The sequence below is a fragment of the Ranitomeya variabilis genome, chromosome 1 (assembly GCF_051348905.1).
Source record: "Ranitomeya variabilis isolate aRanVar5 chromosome 1, aRanVar5.hap1, whole genome shotgun sequence".
NCBI classification, from domain to species: Eukaryota; Metazoa; Chordata; class Amphibia; order Anura; family Dendrobatidae; genus Ranitomeya; species Ranitomeya variabilis.
In genome coordinates, this window is record NC_135232.1 from 1106973568 (window position 1) to 1106997977 (window position 24410).

General features: G+C 41.8%; 1 protein-coding gene across 2 annotated transcripts in view; it reads left to right on the forward strand.

Moving 5' to 3' along the window:
- The first annotated feature begins 1204 nt into the window (after positions 1-1204).
- ZNF518B (zinc finger protein 518B) overlaps positions 1205-24410 on the forward strand; it is a 38853-nt gene continuing 15647 nt past the window's right edge. Inside the window, exon 1 of one of the 2 annotated variants that reach the window (XM_077280151.1) lies at positions 1205-1386. The gene's annotated coding sequence lies outside the window, so the exon portion shown is untranslated. Of the gene's footprint in view, positions 1387-1448; positions 1702-24410 lie in introns of those variants that run through there. The other variant, XM_077280152.1, reaches the window with a different exon arrangement.

Consider the following 24410-nt stretch of genomic DNA (forward strand, 5'->3'; position numbering starts at 1 on the left):
GGTATGTTCTAATATCTATAAGATTTTTAGTAAGTACATAAAAGGGATCAATATATACATGGGACATTTTGGGGGGGGGCTTGAAGAAAGCCGTCAAGTTCCCTTTAAAAATGTATGAAAAACTTATAGTTAAGCTTCAGTAGCCACAGAAATATCTAACAGATCCAAAAACAGGGAAGCAGCAAACGGTGTGAAAAACAAAATGTGTCAGTCCCAAAACAATTGGACAATACTAATATCTATCCAAGGACAACATCTGTCAATAGTCTGTATGTTTCCTCCCACACTCCACATACTGATAGGGAATGTAGATGGTGAGCCCAATGTCTGTAAAGTGATGGAGAATTAATGGCGCTATATAAGTAAAATAAAAAAGGAAAACAAAAAATATATTGATTTCGCTGGTCATTACAAAAAATTGTCCAATACCTTTATATTGATGACCTCTCCTTAGGATGTGCCATCGATGTGTGATCGGTTGGGGTGCTGACGATCAGGTGTTATTGGTGTCGGTGGCCGTCGGGCAGACGTTCTCACTTGCGGAGCTGCTCCATCTTCTGATAGTGGCCGAAGCTAGGTATTGCACATCGGCCTCCTAGTCAGAGCACCGTGCAGTACCCTGCGGCGGCCACTACCAGAAGATGGAGCAGCTCTGCAAGTGAGAACTTCTGCCCTCCGATAGCTGATCAGCAGGGGGTGCTGAGCACAGACCCGACCGACCAGACAGTGATGACCTATCCATAGGATAATATTGGACAACCTCTATAACGCCCTTTCAGAGCTGCTTATAAAGAGGTTTATGTGTTTTGCTTTCATCTCAAGCTGTTATTGCAGCAGCTCTGGTCATCCTGATCCTCCTGTTTCATTATACTGACATTAACACATGGACTTCATCTAGGAAATAAAAGAGACAGGATGCACATTAGTTCCTGGTGTCAGAGACCATGATATATTGGTGTCCTCAGTGTAAGACTGAATTGAAAAGCCACGTACATGTGAGGAAACCTCAGTCACTAGAGTCCCTCATTCCCAACCACAAACCTCTCTGCTCCCTGCTGCAGTGACTCCAGCCCAGCACAACACTGCACTTCCACCAGCTGCGGTTACCAGCGCTCAACACCAGATGGCGCTGCGCCCTCTCCCCGTTGTAAACACGACTCGTGTGTGTGGAGCTCCGCTCTCGGCCACGCCCCCTGTAGAGTTCTACTGGAGACACGTAGCCGCGCGGCCAATGGGAGCGCCGACTGCCGGATCTCTGACGTCATAGCAGCCTGGCCGGCGGCGGCAGCAGCTCGTGCGGGCACCGGGGCGGACCTGAGCGGAATGGCGGATTTTCGGCTTCTTTGGGGCTGACAATGGAGAGCGCGCGGTCGCCGGGCACACGAGGTGATCGATGGTTTTTTTTTTGACTCTGGATTGTTGTGGACAAGGGCTGGGGGGGTGAGTGACGGTGATCGCGGCGGATCCGGCGTGTACGTGGTTAATAACTGCGGCCGTGTGCAGGAGGATGGAGGCGGGACCGCTGCTGCTGGAGATCAATGCGGAGGAAGAGGAGGAGACCCGCGCCCCACAGGGTGGGCTGGAAGGAGCTGCCGGTGGTGGCCGGGCGTGTGCGGCCCCGGCTCTGCGGGGTGCAGGCAGCGAGGGGTTAACGCAGGGTCACCCTGGCTGCGGCCGGGCTCCTGGCAGGGGAAGGGTTAAGTGAGTACTGTCTGCAGAGCAGGAGGCTGTGGGGCCGAAGGAGGGGAAGGTTTGGGGAACGACTACCCTGGCCTGTTATCTGGGAGATATATATATATATATATACACAATATATAATAGTACAGTATTTTATACACATGCACTATATATATATATATATATATATATATATATATATATATATATATTTAAATATTATACACACTACTTACTATATATATATATATATATATATATATATATATATATATATATATATAGTAAGTAGTGTGTATAATATTTAAGTATGTATGTATGTATGTATATATATATATATATATATATATATATATATATATATATATATATATAGTGCATGTGTATAAAATACTGTACTATTATATATTGTGTGTATATATATATATATATATATATATATATATATATATATATATATATATATATATATATATATATATATATATATATATATATATATTTCATTCTCTCTCACACTCCCCTCGGATCACATATGTGGTAGTTAGTGGATCGCGCATTTTACTTGTAATATTTTGGAAATGTGCAGTGACTCCGGCTGATTGGCTCCATGTCGGGGGTCCGTCGTTCAGTAGCCTCTTTACATCGGCCAGCCGAACCTCCCGCATGCACAGAACAATCGCGTGTAAGATTGTTCTGTGCGCTTAGATGTCACTGATTATATGTGACGATCTGCTGCTGGGAATGATGCGCCATGATCTTATCGTTTAGACATGATCATCGCTCTCCCCATCGGGGCTCGTTATCTACATTCCCTATCAGGATGTCTTTGGAATGTGGGAGGAAATGTGGGATCAGCAGTCACTGATTGGCTGCAGCGCTTCTATAACCTCAACAGCTGCTTTTGTGCTTCAGCCCTCACACTTCCTCTTGACAAACCTCAGACATTATTATTATTATTTTTTCCTGCAGCGGAAATGTATTGATGAATCCTTTCCCCAGGTAGAAGATGGTGGACAATTCCACTTTTTTCAGAGAAGGTGTTCTCATGACCAGACAATCCATAGACTGCTTAATGGCAAACGCCAGCGAAAATAGTCTTCCATTGTAATTAAGGATTAAGCTACTTTCACACTAGCGTCGTGCACTGCACGTTGCTATGCGATGTTGCGGCGCACCGATGCAAACTGAAAGCGCCGCACAACGGGGGCAGCGGATGCTGTTTTTCAGCGCATCCGCTGCCCCATTGTGAGGTGCGGGGAGGCGGGGGCAGAGTTCCGGCTGCGCATGCGCGGTTGGAAATGCTGGACACGACGCACGTTACATGCAACGTTTTTTGGTGGCGACGGTCCGACAACACAACGGTTGCGACGTGTGGCAATGCGTCACATTGCGTTGCCAGTCAGAGCTCTGTGGTTCCCATGGTGTTAGATGACAGCATGTGAGCCAGCAGCTCTGTGGCGGTAGAAAGGTTATCATTGGGCACAGGCATCAGACAGGCTGGCTGCAACCCACAGCTGTCAGCTTTATATTTTTTAATTATTTAAATAATTTGAAAAAACCTTGTGGGAGTTTCCCCCCACTTTTGACAACCAGCTAAGCTAAAGCAGACAGCTGAGGACTGGTATTCTCAGACTGGGTATGGATATTGGCCCTCCCTAGCTTAAAAATATCAGCCCACAGTTGCTCCAGAAAAGGCGCATCTATTGGACGCACCAATTCTGGCTTTTTCCTGACTTTTTCCTCTTCCCTTGGTACAGTGGCAAGTGGGCTAATAGGTTTGGGGTTGATGTCAGGTGTTTTATGGCCGATTACATTAAGCCCAGGGGTTAGTAATGGAGAGGTGTCTATAAGACTCCCCCATTACTAACTCCATAGTCAGATTGTAATAAACACTAGTGATGAGCGAGTGAACTCGTTGCTCAGGTGACCTAGTATTTGACTGCTCAGAGATTTAGTTTTCATCGCTGCATCTGAATGATTTACAGCTACTAGCCAGCTTGATTACATGTGGGGATTCCCTAGCAACCAGACAACCCCCACATGTACTCAGCCTGGCTAATAGCTGTAAATCATTCAGCTGCCTGGATGAAAACTAAATCTCCGAGCAGTCATAAATACTAGGAGGTCACCCGAGTGTGCTCTGAAGAACCCGAGCAACGGGTCATGACTAACAAACACAAGTAAATGTTATTTTATTTGACATAAAAACTCCCCACCATCTTTTACCCATTTATTTGCAAAAATAAAAAAGCTAATTTATACTTGTCTTTCCGCCGATACTCCATTGATGCCAATGTTCCACTGTAAAAGACAAACAAATATCTGAGTATGGGATTAGTAATGGGGATGTCTTATAGACTCCTCTCCATTACTATCCTTTGGCCTTAATGTCAGCGGCCATAACATAGCTGACATCAACCTCAGTCCTATTACCCTACTTACCACCGTACTAGGGTAAGTGGGAAGAGCCAGGCAAAGTGCCAGAATTGGTCCCTCTAATAGATGCGCCTTTTCTGGTCCGGTTTGCTATTTTTAGACTGGGGAGGGCCAATTGCCATGGCCCTTTCTCAGTCTGAGATTGCCAGCTGTCCGATTTAGCTTCGCTGGTTGTCAAAAATTGGGGGGACCCCACATGTTTTTTTTAAATAATTTAAAAAATACGGCTTGTGGACCCCTCTATTTTTGATATTTGGCCAATATAAAGCTGACTGCATCCCGTTGATGTTGGTTTTGCTTGCGCTAGTTACCAAGAATAGAAGAGACCGCACGTAATTTATTAAAATTAAAAGTAAAATTGTTTCACAGGTGCCAGCTGTGAATTCTCTCATCAGCCTCACCTGCTCTCACTTCTATCAAGTGTAGGCCGTGACTTTCAGATGGGAACCCTGCACACTGTCTCCTATCTGCCGGTAACTCTTGTGATTACAGGCCTGTCGTGATGGTGTGTGGTGTAACGCACACACGAATTTGCACTAGGCTTGTAACCCGAATTGGCATCTGTGATGTCGGCGGGTGCTTTCACGTAGATTGGGTCCAAATCTCCCAAAACGGTATTTGGACATATGCGCCGATGGGGCCATGAAGTATAGTGGTGTGGACACAGTGAATGTGCGCTCTGACGTGCATAATTTTCCGGCGAGTATGCCTACTGGTGGTGAACACTCAGATGTAGTAGGCTGCGTCTGTCAGCCAACAGTAGGCGTACAATCATGAACGTCAGAGCGCACGTTCATTCTGTCGGCACCATTGTAGTCTATGGCTCCGTCAGTACATGAATCCAAATTCCATTTTGTTGGGGGTTTGGATATAAGCCCAAATGAGCCATTTAACGGGTGCTAAAACACAACGTGAAGGCACCCGAAAGGTAAGAGGTGATTTGCAGGACTTCATGTTTAACTTCATGACCAGGGGAATGTGAATTAGTTCTCTCATCTCGTGTATTCTCTCCTTAGCCCTCAGTAACGGAGATGGTAATTTTGAATTTTTTTGTTTATCTGATTGATCTCTTGTCCAAGTTTCATGTAAAGAAAAGCCCTCTATACTTAAATAACTGTCGGCCAAAAGTCATTCTTCTACCAGCTGTCTTTCTCCAACTCTCCCATACTTGGCTTTGCCTAACATTTCCATGTTGTCTATGAAAGCGCCACTACCAGATTTGTTTTCGCGGCTTGTCTCTAAGAGAACAAAGGATCAGTCATTGGGAAATCCAATATGGCAGGTCCTTCTCCTTCCCTCACCCACCATCATTTCTCAGACTCAATCAAACCCTTTGAGATTTGCTTTGATTAGTGGAGCAGTTTTAACATAATACTGGACAACCGTACACCTTGCACGTCTGATAGCATAAGAGGCGCGAGTGTCACAACCAGCCATACTGAAATTGGTGTGACCGGGAGACAGGAGGACAAGAACACCTAGTCTGTCTAAAATGAATTCTATCCTCCCCGATGTCCATCTCACCCTCTCCGGTCTTATCACCTCCAGGCCTGGATCAGGATCTTTACATTTTATCACTTATGTCGATGCTGTCTCCACCTCTGAGATGTGATGCCTAAATTTAAAGGAATAAAATTCCAAGAAGATTTTTTTTTTTTTTTAACCAAAACGGTGCTCACAATATTTCTCGAAATTAGTGCAGCGAGGCCAATGTGATGTATTTGTAAAAATAAGTTAGTATAATTATTTTTTTTTTTTGGCCTATGAACACCAGTGTAAATCATGTCAGACGTCTTTGCCGTTGTGCAGTGAGTTGGGTGGTGTTTTGCATATATACTCCTGCTGACATTTTACCGTTGTGGCCTAGACTGTCGTGAGATTGCCTGGAGCAGATAAGTGCTGTCCATTAAGGCAGATTCTGACATTATACAAAACTGGTTCTGTAGATGTGAAGTGTATTCTTTACATGACCGTATTAGCTATAACACTTATTTCTTATGTTATACTCCTAAGACTGTAAAGCGATGAGGCATTAATGAGGCTTTATACACTGGGGAAAATAAGTATTTGATCCTCTGCTGATTTTGGACGTTTTCCCACCTACAAAGAATGGAGAGGTCTGCAATTTTTATCGTAGGTACACCTCAACTGTGAGACACAGAATCTAAAAACAAAAAAGCAGAAAATCACATTGTATGATTTGTAAATAATTAACCCCTTTCTGCTATTGGACGTACTATTCCGTCCATGTGGGGTGGGCCCTAATTCCCAAGGATGGAATAGTACGTCCAGCACGATCGGCCGCGCTCACGGGGGGAGCGCGGCCGATCGCGGCCGGGTGTCAGCTGCCTATCGCAGCTGACATCCGGCACTATGTGCCAGGAGCGGTCACGGACCGCCCCCGGCACATTAACCCCCGGCACACCGCGATCAAACATGATCGCGGTGTGCTGGCGGTACAGGGAAGCATCGCGCAGGGAGGGGGCTCCCTGCGTGCTTCCCTGAGACCCCCGGAGCAACGTGATGTGATCGCATTGCTGCGAGGGTCTCCTACCTCCTATCCCTGCAGGCCCCGGATCCAAAATGGCCGCGGGGCTGCATCCGGGTCCTGCAGGGATTACTTCCGGGTGCCGTGCAGGCACTGGTAAGCCTGCACGGCTGTAAGTGAGATCGGTGATCTGACAGAGTGCTGTGCACACTGTCAGATCAACGATCTGTAATGTCCCCCCCTGGGACAAAGTAAAAAAGTAAATAAAAAAAATTCCCACATGTGTAAAAAAGAAAAAAAATAATTCCTAAATAAAGAAAAAAAAAAAAATTATTCCCATAAATACATTCCTTTTATCTAAATAAAAAAAATCAAACAATAAAAGTACACATATTTAGTATCGCCGCGTCCGTAACGACCCCACCTATAAAACTATATCACTAGTTAACCCCTTCAGTGAACACCGTAAAAAAAGAGGCAAAAAACAACGCTTTATTCTCATACCGCCAAACAAAAAGTAGAATAACACGCGATCAAAAAGACGGATATAAATAACCATGGTACCGCTGCAAACGTCATCTTGTCCCGCAAAAAACGAGCCGCCATACAGCATCAGCAAAAAAATAAAAAAGTTATAGTCCTCAGAATAAAGCGATGCCAAAATAATTATTTTTTCTATAAAATAGTTATCGTATAAAAGCGCCAAAACATAAAAAAATGATAGAAATGAGGTATCGCTGTAATCGTACTGACCCGAAGAATAAAACTGCTTTATCAATTTTACCAAACGCGGAACGGTATAAACTCCTCCCCCAAAAGAAATTCATGAATAGCTGGTTTTTGGTCATTCTGCCTCACAAAAATCGGAATAAAAAGCGACCAAAAAATCTCCCGTGCCCGAGCATGTTACCAATAAAAACGTCAACTCGTTCCGCAAAAAACAAGACCTCACATGACTCTGTGGACTCAAATATGGAAAAATTATAGCTCTCAAAATGTGGTAACGCAAAAAATATTTTTTGCAATAAAAAGCTTCTTTCAGTGTGTGACGGCTGCCAATCATAAAAATCAGCTAAAAAACCCGCTATAAAAGTAAATCAAACCCCCCTTCATAACCCCCTTAGTTAGGGAAAAATAAAAATATTTAAAAAATTTATTTATTTCCATTTTACCATTAGGGTTGGGGCTAGGGTTAGGGTTGGGGCTAGGGTTGGGGCTAGGGTTAGGGTTGGGGCTAGGGTTAGGGTTGGGGTTAGGGTTAAGGCTACAGTTAGGGTTGGGGCTAAAGTTAGGGTTAGGGTTGGGGCTAAAGTTAGGGTTTGGATTACATCTACGGTTGGGAATAGGGTTGGGATTAGGGTTAGGGGTGTGTCTGGGTTAGAGGTGTGGTTAGGGTTACCGTTGGGATTAGGGTTAGGGGTGTGTTTGGATTAGGGTTTCAGTTATAATTGGGGGGGTTTCCACTGTTTAGGCACATCAGGGGCTCTCCAAATGCGACATGGCGTCCGATCTCAATTTCAGCCAATTCTGCGTTGAAAAAGTAAAACAGTGCTCCTTCCCTTCCGAGCTCTCCCGTGCACCCAAACAGGGATTTACCCCAACATATGGGGTATCAGCATACTCGGAACGCATTGGAGAACAACTTTTGGGGTCCAAATTCTCCTGTTACACTTGGGAAAATACAAAACTGGGGGCTAAAAAATAATTTTGGGGGGGAATTTATTTTTTTTTATTTTCACGGCTATGCGTTATAAACTGTAGTGAAACACTTGAGGGTTCAAAACTCTCACAACACATCTAGATGAGTTGCTTAGGGGGTCTACTTTCCAAAATGGTGTCACTTGTGTGTTTTTTTTACTGTTTAGGTACATTAGGGCTCCGCAAACGCAATGTGACGCCTGCAGACCATTCCATCTAAGTCTGCATTCAAAATGGCACTCCATCCCTTCCGAGCCCTCCCATGCGCCCAAACAGTGGTTCCCCCCCACATATGGGGTATCAGCGTACTCAGGACAAATTGGACAACAACTTTTGGTGTCCAATTTCTTCTCTTACCCTTGGGAAAATAAAAAATTGGGGGTGAAAAGATGATTTTTGTGAAAAAATATGATTTTTTATTTTTACGGTTCTGCATTATAAACTTCTGTGAAGCACTTGGTGGGTCAAAGTGCTCACCACACCTCTAGATAAGTTCCTTAGGGGGTCTACTTTCCAAAATGGTGTCACTTGTGGGGGGTTTCAATGTTTAGGCACATTAGTGGCTCTCCAAACGCAACATGGCGTCCCACCTCAATTCCTGTCAATTTTGCAGTGAAAAGTAAAATGGCGCTCCTTCGCTTCCGAGCTCTGTCATGCGCCCAAACAGTGGTTTACCCCCACATATGGGGTATCGGCGTACTCAGGACAAATTGTACAACATCTTTTGGGGTCCATTTTCTCCTGTTACCCTTGGTAAAATAAAACAAATTGGAGCTGAAGTAAATTTTGTGTGAAAAAAAAGTTAAATGCTCATTTTTATTTAAACATTCCAAAAATTCCTGTGAAACACCTAAAGGGTTAATAAACTTCTTGAATGTGGTTTTGAGCACCTTGAGGGGTGCAGTTTTTAGAATGGTGTCACACTTGGGTATTTTCTATCATATAGACCCCTCAAAATGACTTCAAATGAGATGTGGTCCCTAAAAAAAAAAATGGTGTTGTGAAAATGAGAAATTGCTGGTCAAATTTTAACCCTTATAACTCCCTAACAAAAAAAAATTTTGGTTCCAAAATTGTGCTGATGTAAAGTAGGCATGTGGGAAATGTTACTTATTAAGTATTTTGTGTGACATATCACTGTGATTTAATTGCATAAAAATTCAAAGTTGGAAAATTGCGAAATTTTCAAAATTTTCGCCAAATTTCCCTTTTTTTCACAAATAAACACAGGTAATATCAAAGAAATTTTATCACTATAATGAAGTACAATATTTCACGAGAAAACAGTGTCAGAATCACCGGGATCCGTTGAAGCGTTCCAGAGTTATAACCTCATAAATGGACAGTGGTCAGAATTGTAAAAATTGGCCCGGTCCATAACGTGCAAACCACCCTTGGGGGTGAAGGGGTTAAATTGGATTTTTTTGCATGAAATAAGTATTTGATCATCTACCAACCAGCAATAATTCTGGCTCTCAAAGACCTGTTAGTTTTTCATTAAGAACACCTCCTACTCTGCACTAATTGCCTGTATTAATTGCACCTATCTAAATTCGTTACCTGTATAAAAGACACCTGTCCACACAATCACCTCCAACCTCTCCACCATGGCCATGTCTTACGACACCAAGGACAAAATTGTAGACCTGCAATTGGGCTTGTATGGGCTACAAGACCATAGGCAAGCTTCTTGTGCTAACAGTTGTTGCATTATCAACAATTATTAGAAAATGGTAGAAACACAAGATTACTGTCTATCTTCCTTGGTTTGGGGCTCTATGCAAGATCTTGCCTCTTGGAAGGGGAAGGAGGATTCTGAGAGAGGCCAGGAATCAGCCCATAACTACATGGGAGATCCTAGTCAATGACCTGAAGAGAGCTGGGAACACAGTCTCAAATATTATCATTGGTAACACATTACGCCATCATGGATAAAAAGCTTGCAGGGCATGCAAGGACCCCCTGCTCTCACCAACATTTGTCCAGGCCTGCTTGAAGTTCACCAATGACCATCTAGATGATCTAGGGGAGGCATGGGAGAAGGTCATGTGGTCAGATGAGACCAAAATAGAACTTTTTGGTATCCACTTCACTCGCCGTATTTGGAGGAAGAAGGATGAGTACAATCTCAAGAACATTGTCCCAACTGTGAAGCATGGTGGGGAAAACATATTTTGGAGTTGCTTTTCTGGAAATGGGACAGGTTGACTGCACCGTATTGAAGGGAGGATGGATGGGGTCATGTATTGTGAGATTTTGGCCAAAAAGCGCTTTACCTCAGTAAAAGCATTGAAGATAGGTCGTGGCTGGGTCTTCCAGCATGACAGTGACCCGAAACACAAAGCCAGGGCAACTGAGTGGCTCCGCAAGAAGCATTTCAAAGTCCTGGAGTGGCCTATGCAGTCTCCAGACCTGAACCCAATAGTAAATCTTAGGAGGGAGATGAAACTCCATGTTGTCCAGCGACAGCCCTGAAACCTGAAATATCTGTAGAAGAGCTGGAGTGGACCAAAATCCTTACTCTAATGTGTGCAAACTTTCTCAAGACCTTCAGGAAACATCTGTCCACTGTAAATGCAAACAAAGCTTTCTGTACCAAATATTAACTTCTGTTTTTCTATTGTATGAAATACTTATTTCATGCAATAAAATTCTAATTAATCACGTAAAAATCATACAATGTGATTTTCTGGATTTTTCTTTTTAAGATTCTGTCTTTCACAGTTGAAGTGTACCAACGATAAAAATGACAGACCTCTCCTTTCTTATTAGTTGGGATAGGTTGCAAATATCAAATGCTTATTTTCCCCACTGTAAGTGAGTAAAATGAATAAAAATTAATATATATATATTCTCTATATCTATATCTATCTTGTTGCAGTTGCTTTAAAGGGAACCTGTCACCACGTTTTTGGAAGATGGGATAAAAATAGCGTTAAATAGGGGCAGAGGTGGGCGTTACATTAGTGTGTGTGTTATGCGTTTATTACCCACCTAAGTTGCCGAAATAACTTTGCAAAGTCTCCGTTTTCGCCTGTCAATCAGGCTGGTCAGGTCGCATGGGCGTTGTCTTCCCCCAGATTTGGCGTAGTTTTCCGTTGGTGGCGTAGTGGTGTGCGCATGCCCAAAGTCCGGAATCCTCTTCCAGGGGATTTAAAATAGCGCGGTGTTCGTTATTGCATTGGTGATCGGTGGGCGCGGCCATCTTCCTTTGGCCGCGCGTGCGCAGAAGCGGCGCTCTGCTGGCCGCGGCTTCAGGAAAATGGCCGCCGCGATATCCATCTGCGCACGCGCGGCATCCCGCGGCCATTTTCCTGAAGCCGCGGCCAGCAGAGCGCCGCTTCTGCGCACGCGCGGCCAAAGGAAGATGGCCGCGCCCACCGATCACCAATGCAATAACGAACACCGCGCTATTTTAAATCCCCTGGAAGAGGATTCCGGACTTTGGGCATGCGCACACCACTACGCCACCAACGGAAAACTACGCCAAATCTGGGTGAAGACACCACGCCCATGTGACCTGACCAGCCTGATTGACAGGCGAAAACGGAGACTTTGCAAAGTTATTTCGGCAACTTAGGTGGGTAATAAACGCATAACACACACACTAATGTAACGCCCACCTCTGCCCCTATTTAACGCTATTTTTATCCCATCTTCCAAAAACGTGGTGACAGGTTCCCTTTAAGCAAGCAGTCCCCCCTGCGTAAACAGGGTTTTACCGATTCTGCCTTTTTATTTAGTAAAATTCCACTTTATTTCTAGTCGAATTCATGTGGCGCAAAGGCCTAAAAGTAAAGTTTAAAATAGGTCCCTATTAGGGTGGTAGATTTGGCTACCGAGCACAGTCTGTCTTATGCTGGACTCAGATGGCTCTATTTCACAGTCTCTATACGGGTCACAATGCCCGGACTTAATCTGGGCCTCCCGACCTGAACTTGGTCTCATAGGCATCTGTGAGTTCAGGTCGGGAGGCCCTTGTTCAATCAGTGAATTGCAATCTATATATGGATCGTGAAATACTGCTTTTTGTACCCATCCTTATGGTGAATTTTGACTTGTCATCCTTATTACACAGGGCATTGAGCAATAATGGGAACTGAACGACTGCTTATCTATTATTCAGTATTTCTTAATGGTGGCACATCATCTGTTCACACCTGCCGACGTGCTGCCAATAATTATTTTTAATTTTTTATTTTTTTTGCAATCAGAAAAGATCTGATCACATGGCGAACGAGCGTTTTGCTTTTGTCAGTTGATTACATGTTCACCTGGATGAATAATCCATTGTTTCTTTGCTGACTAGTCAATTCATTGAAGTGCACCAGTAGTGTATGTTCCCCTGTCCTGAGGGCAAATTCCTCACAATCTTGTTTGATAGCAGTGCAGTACCTCTGTGGAAGAGGAGTACTGCCCAGATTCTGTCTGCGATTAAAGGAAGAGATGTCAGCCAGGATTGGGTTTGTTCTCTTCATCTAAAGGTAGAAAAAGACCTTTACCATTAAGACATCGGAAGACTTTGTATCTAAATGTGTGGTTGGTTCTATTTATAAAAATTTGTCTTGTATAAGGCAGGTTGGTCATAGTACGGCCACTTCCGTGTCTTAAAGGGAATCTGTCACCTACTTTTTCGTATATAAGCTTCGGCCTCCGGCATCAGGGGCTTATCTACAGCATTCTGTAATGCTGTAGATAAGCCCCCCAATGTAACCTGAAAGATAAGAAAAATAAGTTATGTTATACTCATCTGGAGGCGGTCCGGGAGGTCTGGGTCCGATGGGCGTCGCAGTTCGGGTCCGGCGCCTCCAATCTTCATGCTATGATGTCCTCTTCCTTGCTTCCTGTTGCGGCTCCTGCGCAGATGTAATTTATCTGCCCTGTTGAGGGCAGAGCAAAGTACTGCAGTGCGCAGGCACCGGGAAAGGTCCGAGAAGCCCAGATTCCCTTTAATTGATATTGGCGTAGTGCTGAGGTCTAGACACTTATTTAGCACTAGCTGAAGAGCCCGGCGTTGCCTGGGCATAGTAAATATCTGTGGTTAGTTATAGCACCTCACTTCTCTTATTTTCCCATCACGCCTCTCATTTTTTCCATCACGCCTCTCATTTTCCCCCTCACTCCTCTCATTCCCCCTAACACTTGTCATTTTGACCTCACATCTGTCATTTTCCGATAACTCCACTATTTTCCCTCACTCATTTTCACCTCACACCTCTCATTTTCCCCTCAGTATATACATGTTTGTCATCTCTCTTATATATAGTATACACCTGTATGTCATCTCCCCTGTATATAGTATACACCTGTATGTCATCTCCCCTGTATATAGTATATACCTGCTGTATATCTCCTCCTGTATATAGTGTATACCTGTGTCATCTTATGTGTATAGTATATACCTGTATGTCATCTCTTCTGTATATAGTATATACATGTATATCATCTCCTATATATAGTATATACCTGTATGTCATCTCCTGTATATAGTATATGCCTGTATGTCATCTCCTCCTGTATATCGTATATACCTGTCATCTCCCCTGTATTTAGTATGTACCTGTATGTCATCTCCTCCTGTATATAGTATATATCTGTGTGTCATCTGCTGTATTAGACCGCGTTCACATGTTATTTGCTCAGTATTTTTACCTCAGTATTTGTAAGCTAAATTGGCAGCCTGATAAATCCCCAGCCAACAGGAAGCCCTCCCCCCTGGCAGTATATATTAGCTCACACATACACATAATAGACAGGTCATGTGACTGACAGCTGCCGGATTTCCTATATGGTACAGTTGTGGTACGTTTTGAGTAGGTGCAAGTTTTGTGTGAGGCAACTTTTCCATGTGTTGCAACTTTGGTGCATGTGGCAATTTGTGCATGTGGCAATTTTTCCACGTGTGAGAGTCTTGCCTGTGGCGAGTTTTCCATGAGGTGAGTTTTGCACGTGTGGCGAGTTTTGAGCGGTGACTTTTGTTTCAACTTTTATGTGGCGAGGTTGGTGTATTTGTGGTGACATGTGCACTGAGGGTGGTATATGTGTTCAAGCACGTGATAGTGTGTGGCGCATTTTGTGTGTGTGTTCATATCCCCGTGGTGGTGAGTATCCCATGTCGGGGCCCCACCTTAGCAACGGTACAGTATATACTCTTTGGTGCCATCGCTCTCTTTCTTTAAGTCCCCCTTGTTCACATCTGGCAGCTGTCAATTCGCCTCCAACACTTTTCCTTTCACTTTTTCCCCATTATGTAGATAGGGGCAAAATTGTTTGGTGAATTAAAATGCGCGGGGTTAAAATTTCACCTCACAACATAGCCTATGATGCTCTCGGGGTCCAGACGTGTGACTCTGCAAAATTTTGTGGCTGTAGTACACACACACACACACACACACACACACACACACACACACACACACACACACACACACACACACACACACTTTCAGCTTTCACATTCAGCTGTATATATTAGATGTTGCTTGAAAAATCTTAACTTAATCATAACTATAATGGGGCAAGTCTTGTAGCAGTACCTTAGTGCTGAAGCCTAACGGGGCTCAAAAGGTCCTGTTGGCTCATATGGAAAGGCCAGTACTAGTAGAGACCTTTGGGGACAAGGTTGGACATTTTGCATTTGGACTCGTGAGCTTCAAGTTACGCTACTACTCTCATCATATACTATAGCCTTCCATTATTGGTCAAGACAAAAACAGGTGTATGTGCACTTGCTTTTTCTAATAATATGTATATATTATATATACCTGTAACAGACCTAATAGATGTCATGTGAACAAGACCTTGAGGTAACCTTTCATTTTCTGAGAAGATAAGCAAGGTCTAAGGAGGCATTTACTTGGAAGAATAATACTTTACAGAATAAAGATGCTCGTTTCACGATTCTTTGTGTATACAGGCTGACGATCACCTGATGAACAGGCAAAACACTCTTTCATCGAGTGAGATGATCTTTTGTGCAGCATAAAAGATCATTGTTCTTGGAGGTGCACAGTCCCGTGTAATCAGGACTCACACGGCCGAGAACCATGGCAGCCTATGTGTACTGAGCGATATACTGAGATGAAGAGAGATGAAGAGGGAGAAAGGATCTTACCACGCTCAGAATTTTAGCTGGAAATTTGGCCCAGAGTTCCTCCTGAGGGTGCCATTTCCACTGGTAATCACAGGAAGACGAAAAATGAGGAAAGATTCCGGCACAACCATCCAGGGATAAAACAGATTATTTTATCCATTTTATCCCTGGATGGTTGTGCTGGAATCTTTCCCCATTTTTTTTGTCTACCTGTGAGCGATATGCTATAGATGTTGTATAGATCACTCAGTGTGCCTTGTTGGTTATGGTCTACCTGTCGGAACAGGCCATGGAAACCGCACCCTTGGCTTTGTGCACACATGAGTATTTGCAGCACATTTTTCTGCACCAAAAACTAGAGTGATAGAAAACATTTTGCATGAAATACACACCTTTTTAACTTATGTTTTTTTGAATAATGCTGCTAAAACGCTGAAAGAATTGACATGCTGTAGATTCGGAAAAAAAAACCCGCTTTGGTTCAAATCAACGGGTGCATGAGATTTCAGAACTCTCATTTGTTTTGCTGGTTCTGTAAAGTACAGTTTTTTTGCCCTTGTATATCGTTGTTGTTATTTATTTTTTTTTTTTCATTTTTTGGTGCAGGTTGCTCAAAAAAAAGTCCTGAAAAAATCACTTAAAAAAAAGCAAAACTAGAAAGACTTTATTCATTTTTTTTGTTGTTGTGGCCATATGTTCAGTTTTTGTTGGTTTTTCAGCTTCATGTTTTTGAAAAATGACTGGCCGATAAAAAGAATACGCATGTCTCTCTTTTTGAGGAGGCGCCTGATGACATCCAGTCAAAAGGCTACAAAGAGCATTTCGGAGGGAAAAAAAATAAAAGCTTAACACGTTCTTCAAAAACTTTTCAAAACTGCTTGAGGAAATGAAAACTTGCCCGAGAAGGCATTTCCTGGATTAGTTTTCTACTAAAAAAACCCACTTTTTTTGACTACCTCAATTACTCTGTGCACATCGTCTATACGCTGCATTAATTCTGAAGTAAAGACTTTGCGGTAACTGTGTTTGATTATATCCTTTTTTTTGATATTGCATTTTTGAAAATATCCATGAAAACTATTTGAAAATAATCGCTCATTTTGTCTTATATTTTTTTTTTAAGTCTAGAAATACAAGGAAATTCAACTTTTTGATTAGTTGTCAAAAAAGCAAAAATATTTTTTTGATCTACAAATGTTGGTACTCTTAACATGAAATCTTAGTCTTACATATATCAACTTGAGGATTCCTGGTGGTTGGTAAAATAGATTAAATCTTGTAGAATGTTTATAACTCTGATGATAATGAGTTGGAAAATCATCGTTGAGGAATAAAATTAGCACTATAACAAAAAACAATAATATTAAAATCACAACTAACCAGTTTAGTAACAATAAGAGCTTATCCTACAGCGAAACAGACCAGTACTCAAAGCCCATCTATCGACTAACTCCCAAATTTATCGAGAGCACGGACCGGCAGGAACTGGAGAAATCGATAACCAAAAGTAGATGCAATAGATAATCCACAATGATGTTCTAAATCACAGGGCCGTGGAGTCGGTAAGCCAAACCTCTGACTCCGACTCCTCAATTTCCATGACTCTGACTCCACCAAAATGGACTCCGACTCCAGAGACTTGCCAGGGCTCCTACTACACGACTCTGACTCAACAGCCCTGCTAAATGATATGGCGGGAGACCTGTATGAAACACTATCGGGTCATATTGGTCTGAACAGTACATGTGTAACAATCATTATTTCATACAAAAAAAGTTAAAATAATAATAATTAAAAAAACACATCACGTAACCATGATTTGCAGATCCTCATAATTAGTCTGCATCTTTACAAACTTTTTTTTTCGCATGGTTAAAGGAGTTGTATATTAATAATAATTAATTGCAACCCCTTCTCATGTACTGCACCATGGAATGGTGCTATATAAATAATAATGATTAATAACAATTAATTCCACACATTTTTGACTGTGGAGCAGGAGATGCCCACAGATTTGGCTCTGGACGTAAATTCGATTCCTGACTTTACATGTGACGACTGCCGCTGTTAACCCCTTCATGACGGGGCCAATTTCCATTTTTTTTTTTGCTTTTCATTTTTTTTTTTTCCGTTTGTATTTTTTCACCTTTTCCCCAGAGCCATACCTTAGTTTTCTGTCTACATAGACACATGAGGGCTTATTTTTTTAACGGGACAAGTTGTACTTTTGAGTGACGCTCATTTTACTAGAGTGTATTGGAAAACAGAAAAAAAACTATTTCAAGTGCGGGAAAAAACTGGGGGGTGGAAACAAACGCATTTCTGACTTGGGGATTTGTGAATTGTTGTTGCGATTTTTACATTTTGTGGTAAAAATGTCCTTTGCAGTATGATTATGCTAGTTATGGTGATGCCAAACCTGTCCAGTTGTTTTACTGGCAGAAAAAAAAATCTGAAGTTTGCAAAAAAACTTTTTTTTTTTTTTAAAGTTTTGTGTCTTTATTTTCCAATACCCGTAATGTTCTTTTTATTTTTTGCTCTATGGAGCTGCGTGTCGGCTTATTTTTTTGCAACTTATCTTTTTATTGCTTGTTGCAACTTTTTTTTTTGTAGAATTTTTAGCGACCAAAAATAATCTATGTTTTGGCATTCTTCTTTATCTTTATTTTACCGATTGGGTTAATTACTTTTATATTTTGATAGATCAGGCTTTTCTGAATGCACTAATGCCACATGTATTTATTAATTTTTGAAATATCTTTATTTTTAATAGGGCAATTTGAACTTTTTTTTTTTTTTTAGATTTTTTTTTACATTTTTTTTTTCCAGTTTTTAATAGCCCCTAGGGGACTTGAAGCTGCGATCTTTTGATCGCTTTTACCATATGCAGCTATGCCACAATATCGCTGCATATAACAGTAATCACGGTCTCCTTTCAGGTTCTGTAATCACAACCACGGGGGTCTTCAGCAGACCCCAAGTTGTCATAGCAACTCATTGACGACCCGCAATCACATCACTGGCATGCCATTGGGCACATGGAATGTCACCATCAGAATTTGACAGCGGCATTTAACAGGTTAACAATAGCACCACTCCACATGCGATTGTCAGAGGTAGGTTCTGGCTGTAATACACAGCCATGATCTGCCGACTATAGAGGTGCTGCATACACACCCTTCTGATTTTCACCATATATACATGGCAGATGTCGTAAAGGGGTTAAATGACTGCTTTCGACTGGCTACATGCAAGCTGACTGGCTATTGTTGAATGGCCTGTTTGATGACCTCATCCGCACCTCCATGCGTAGTGCACAGAATGATCACTAATGTAATTTATCTCGCCAGCACATGTCCAATTTACATAGAATGATGTGCTCCCGAGAACATTTTTAAATATGCTAAAAAATCATTGCAGTTGAGGAACATGGGTTTTGATTGTAATTTTGTTATAGATTGTTCAGTTACTGCCTGTATAAGCACAATAAGCTCTCATTAAACGAGCCGCCCCTGCTGATACTGTCCAATTCTATACAGCAAAGCTGACAAGCGAGCTGAAGAAATCAGTCTATTGGCCAGTTTAGAAACTGAAATGTTTCAAGATTATTTTTTAATTTGTTTAGTTATTAAAAAATGTATTTTATGCTCTTTTTAAGTTATTTCTATGATACATTCTTTTTAGCTGAAAACATATTATTTAATTTGTATATTGCAGCAATATTTGCCTCCTCATTTACCTGTTTGTATCTGTAGTATTCAACAAGCAGGGTTCAAATCTGTAACTTTAAAAATGGTCCCCTTGTTAAACAATTACAGGTTGCCATTAGGTTGTCACAGTAATTAGTGGCCTGTTGAAGGTATCCATGGCTGCCATGTTGGTGCTCATGTGAAGCCCAATCTTCACAGAATACTATGATTTTAACTATATACCTCAAACCATGTAAGAATATCCTCTGACTATTCTGCAGGCTAGCTAAGGGAGGAAGAAATGGTTACAGGTGCATCTCACAAAATTAGAATATCGACAAAAAGTGAATTTATTTCAGTTCTACAATACAAAAAGTGAAATTCATATATTACATAGTCATTACAAACAGTGATCTATTTCAAGTGTTTATTTCTGTTAATGTTGATGATTATGGCTTACAGCCAATGAAAACCCAAAAGTCATTATCTCAATAAATTAGAATACTTTATAACACCAGCTTGAAAAATGATTTTAACATCTGAAATGTTCACCTACTGAAATGTATGTTCAGTAAATGCACTCAATACTTGGTCTTGGTTTCTTCTGCATCAATGCGGCGTGGCATGGAGGCGATCAGCCTGTGGCACTGCTGAGGGGTTATGGAAGCCCAGGTTGCTTTGATAGCAGCCTTCAGCTCGTCTGCATTGTTGAGTCTGGTGTATCTCATCTTCCTCTTGACAATAACAAGTTGGTGCTTACTGGTTGACTCTCTTGGGCATGTATACAGCTTTTTCTTCCACTTCCACTGAGGAAGCCTGATGATATGGGGTTGTTTCACACCCAAAGGCATTAGATCCTTGACCAGAATCGATGGCGGTCTCAATGTGACTATGCTTCAAGACTAGTTACTTGACAGTTCCTTCAATTTCTCAATCCGTTAGCCCCTTTCTCCCTTCATAGAATCATAGAATGTTAAAGTTGGAAGGGACCTCTATCACCATGTCCAACTTTCTGCTCAATCCCTTGTTTTCTTCCTGACCCATTTGCACCCATCAGAGCTTAATCTATTGACATTCGTCTCATCGCTCCAAATAACCCTTTTGCAATTTTGTACTTTACACTTTTCTTACTTTTTTGCAAAACTCAAGTCGATGCTTCCTATGACTTTATTGGTGTTGATGCTTCTTCACCCTTTTTTCGGGCCACCATTCCTAACTTGTTTAACGTGTGTCACACGGTGCTTGCATGGACGTCTGTAATCTCACTATTCTTAAGCATATGAGCCACCTCTTCCGTGTAGGGCCACCTCGATTTTAACAAGTGACCTTTTGCTTGGGAATCAACCTAATAACACACTAAGCTATTAGGGTTCAGGACCCAACAAGGAGGGGGGCACTGCTAGACCTAATATTAACCAACAGGCCAGACCGCATATCAAATATAAGGGTTGGGGGTCACTTGGGGAATAGTGATCACAAAATAATAAGTTTTCATGTAACCTTTAATAAGATGTGTAGTAGAGGGGTGACAAGGACACTAAACTTCAGGAGGGCAAATTTCCAACGGATGAGTGAGGATCTTGGTGCAATTAACTGGGACGATATCCTGAGACACAAAAATACACAAAGAAAATGGGAGACATTTATTAGCATCCTGGATAGGACCTGTGCACAGTATATACCGTATGGGAATAAACATACTAGAAATAGGAGGAAACCAATATGGCTAAATAGAGCTGTAAGGGGCGCAATAAGGGACAAAAAGAAAGCATTTAGAGAATTAAAGGAAGTAGGTAGTGATGAGGCATTAAATAAATACAGAAAATTAAATAAATTTTGTAAAAAGCAAATCAAGGCAGCAAAAATTGAGACAGAGAAGACTCATTGCCACAGAGAGTAAAAATAATCCCAAAATATTCTTTAACTATATAAATAGTAAGAAACTAAAAAATGACAGTGTTGGCCCCCTTAAAAATAGTCTGGGTGAAATGGTGGATAAGGATGGGGAAAAAGCCAATATGCTAAATGACTTTTTTTCATCAGTATTTACAAAAGAAAATCCCATGGCAGCCAATATGACTAGTGATAAAAATTCCCAATTAAATGTTACCTGCTTAACCCAGCAGGAAGTACGGCGGCGTCTAAAAATAACTAAAATTGACAAATCTCCGGGCCCGGATGGGATACACCCCTGAGAACTGCAGGAACTAAGTACAGTCATTGATAGACCTTTAAAGAGTCCATAATAACAGGGTCTGTACCACAGGACTGGCGTATAGCAAATGTGGTGCCAATATTCAAAAAAGGGGCAAAAACTGAACTTGGTAATTATAGGCCAGTAAGCTTAACCTCTACTGTGGGTAAAATCCTGGAGGGCATTCTAAGGGATGCTATGCTGGAGTATCTGAAGAGGAATAACCTCATGACCCAGTATCAGCACGGGTTTACTAGGGACCGCTCATGTCAGACTAATTTGATCAGCTTCTATGAAGAGGTAAGTTCCAGACTGGACCAAGGGAACCCAGTGGACGTAGTGTTTATGGACTTTTCCAAAGCTTTTGATACGGTGCCACACAAAAGGTTGTTACATAAAATGAGTAATGGGGATAGGGGAAAATATGTGTAAGTGGGTTAAGAGCTGGCTCAGGGATAGGAAACAAATGGTGGTTATTAATGGAGCACACTCGGACTGGGTCGCGGTTAGCAGTGGGGTACCACAGGGGTCAGTATTGGGCCCTCTTCTTTTTAACATATTTATTAATGACCTTGTAGGGGGCATTCAGAGTAGAATTTCAATATTTGCAGATGACACTAAACTCTGCAGGGTAATCAATACAGGGGAGGACAATTTTATATTACAGGATGATTTATGTTAACTAGAAGCTTGGGCTGATAAATGGCAAATGAGCTTTAATGGGGATAAATGTAAGGTCATGAACTTGGGTAGAAGTAATAAGACGTATAACTATGTGCTTAATTCTAAAACTCTGGGCAAAACCATCAATGAAAAAGACCTGGGTGTATGGGTGGATGACAAACTCATATTCAGTGGCCAGTGTCAGGCAGCTGCTACAAAGGCAAATAAAATAATGGGATGTATTTAAAGAGGCATAGATGCTCATGAGGAGAACATAATTTTACCTCTATACAAGTCACTAGTTCGACCACACTTAGAATACTGTGTACAGTTCTGGTCTCCGGTGTATAAGAAAGACATAGCTGAACTGGAGCGGGTGCAGAGAAGAGCGACCAAGGTTATTAGAGGACTGGGGGGTCTGCCATACCAAGATAGGTTATTACACTTGGGGCTATTTAGTTTGGAAAAACGAAGACTAAGGGGTGATCTTATTTTAATGTATAAATATATGAGGGGACAGTACAAAGACCTTTCTGATGATCTTTTTAATCATAGACCGGTGACAGGGACAAGGGGACATCCTCTACGTCTGGAGGAAAGAAGGTTTAAGCATAATAACAGACGCGGATTCTTTACTGTAAGAGCAGTGAGACTATGGAACTCTCTGCCGTATGATGTTGTAATGAGTGATTCATTAATTAAATTTAAGAGGGGACTGGATACCTTTCTGGAAAAGTATAATGTTACAGGGTATATACACTAGATTCCTTGATAAGGCGTTGATCCAGGGAACTAGTCTGATTGCCGTATGTGGGGTCGGGAAGGAATTTTTTTCCCCAATGTGGAGTTACTCTTTGCCACATGGTTTTTTTTTGCCTTCCTCTGGATCAACATGTTAGGGCATGTTAGGTTAGGCTATGGGTTGAACTAGATGGACTTAAAGTCTTCCTTCAACCTTAATAACTATGTAACTATGTAACAACAGGTTGTAATTTGTAGTATACGGGAAGAAAAAAGATTTTTCTACCACCAGTAGCAAAACAGTAACAAAGTGACATGACAAAAATCTGCATAACTAATCATATGCAAAATAGTTGCAAGTCAAATTTTTGTATGAGAGATCCAAGATGATTGTCTACAGAATGATGGTAGTCTCATGTTCGAAGCCTGAAAGTCAAAAGGTCAAAACATTGTGTTACCCTTTTACTTGTCACCTTATTAAAAAAATACATTTTAATTTTGGATTAATTTATTTGTTTTATAAACTCTAAAATTGCTTCACATGTGAAGTTGTATTTTTTTTTTCATTTAGGAGTTAAACATTGAAGGTTTCTTTTTTTTTTTTTTGAGGAGTATAGAAATGTAATTTAAAGGAAATGTGTGAGGTATTTGATTTCATTTTGTTTAATTATTTGTAGACGCAAAATCTATCCTATGAGCTGCCGTATTGTAGGCTCACACTTCTTTCTTGTACAGATGGCGCAGCAGGCTGTTTGCTTTTTTAGAACAGATAAAATTGATAGAAAGTCAGTAGATGGATAGTTTCCAAGAGGTAAATGGAAAATGTTAGATCTGGTCTGCCTGGTACTTCACAGGTATTGACGGGTTTGGCCGATTTGTCTAATGTGTGTAGGGATACCGGGTGCCTGATGATCGGGAGAGATGTTGATCGCACATGTCCAATTTTGGTCTGCTAAACACATTGTCCTCCTGGAGATATGACGTTGGCCGCCATGTCAGTCTGAGGCTTTCACATACAGAACACAGGAACACTTGGCCATGTTCCGGTGTATGTGATTGTCGGATGAAATCCCTGTTAGGCTGGTGTCCCACTTGCAACTGCAATGCGAGAAGCTCGCCTCAATACCCGGTTCGGACCGGAGCGTTCAGCTGCATAGAAATACATGCAGCCGCACGCTCTGGTCCCGAATGCCGGCGGCAGTTCCAGGTATTGCGACGAGAGGCTCGCGAGTTTCTCGCAAGTGGGCCACCGGCCTTAGCTGAAGGATTCTGCCAACAGCCATCTAATGTGTAAGGCCAGCTCTAGTTCAGACTATTGCCAGAGCATTTTTCAGCTGATTGGTTAGGTTGCCAGGTGTCAGACCTCCACATATCTCATTCATAACCTATCCCATGGATAGGTCATCAGTAGTGATGAGCGAGTGTACTCGTTGCTCGGGTTTTCCGAGCACGCTCGGGTGATCTCCGAGTATTTATTAGTGTTTGGAGATTAAGTTTTCATCACTGCAGCTGAATTATTTACAGCTACTAGCCTGCTTGATTACATGTGAGGATTCCCTAGCAACCAGGCAACCCCCACATGTACTCATCCTATCTAGTAGATATAAATCATTCAGCTGAGGCGATGAAAACTTAATCTCCGAACACTAACAAATACTCGGAGATCTCCCGAGCAATGAGTATACTCGCTCATCACTAGTCATCAGTAGTTCAATTCTGGATAACTTT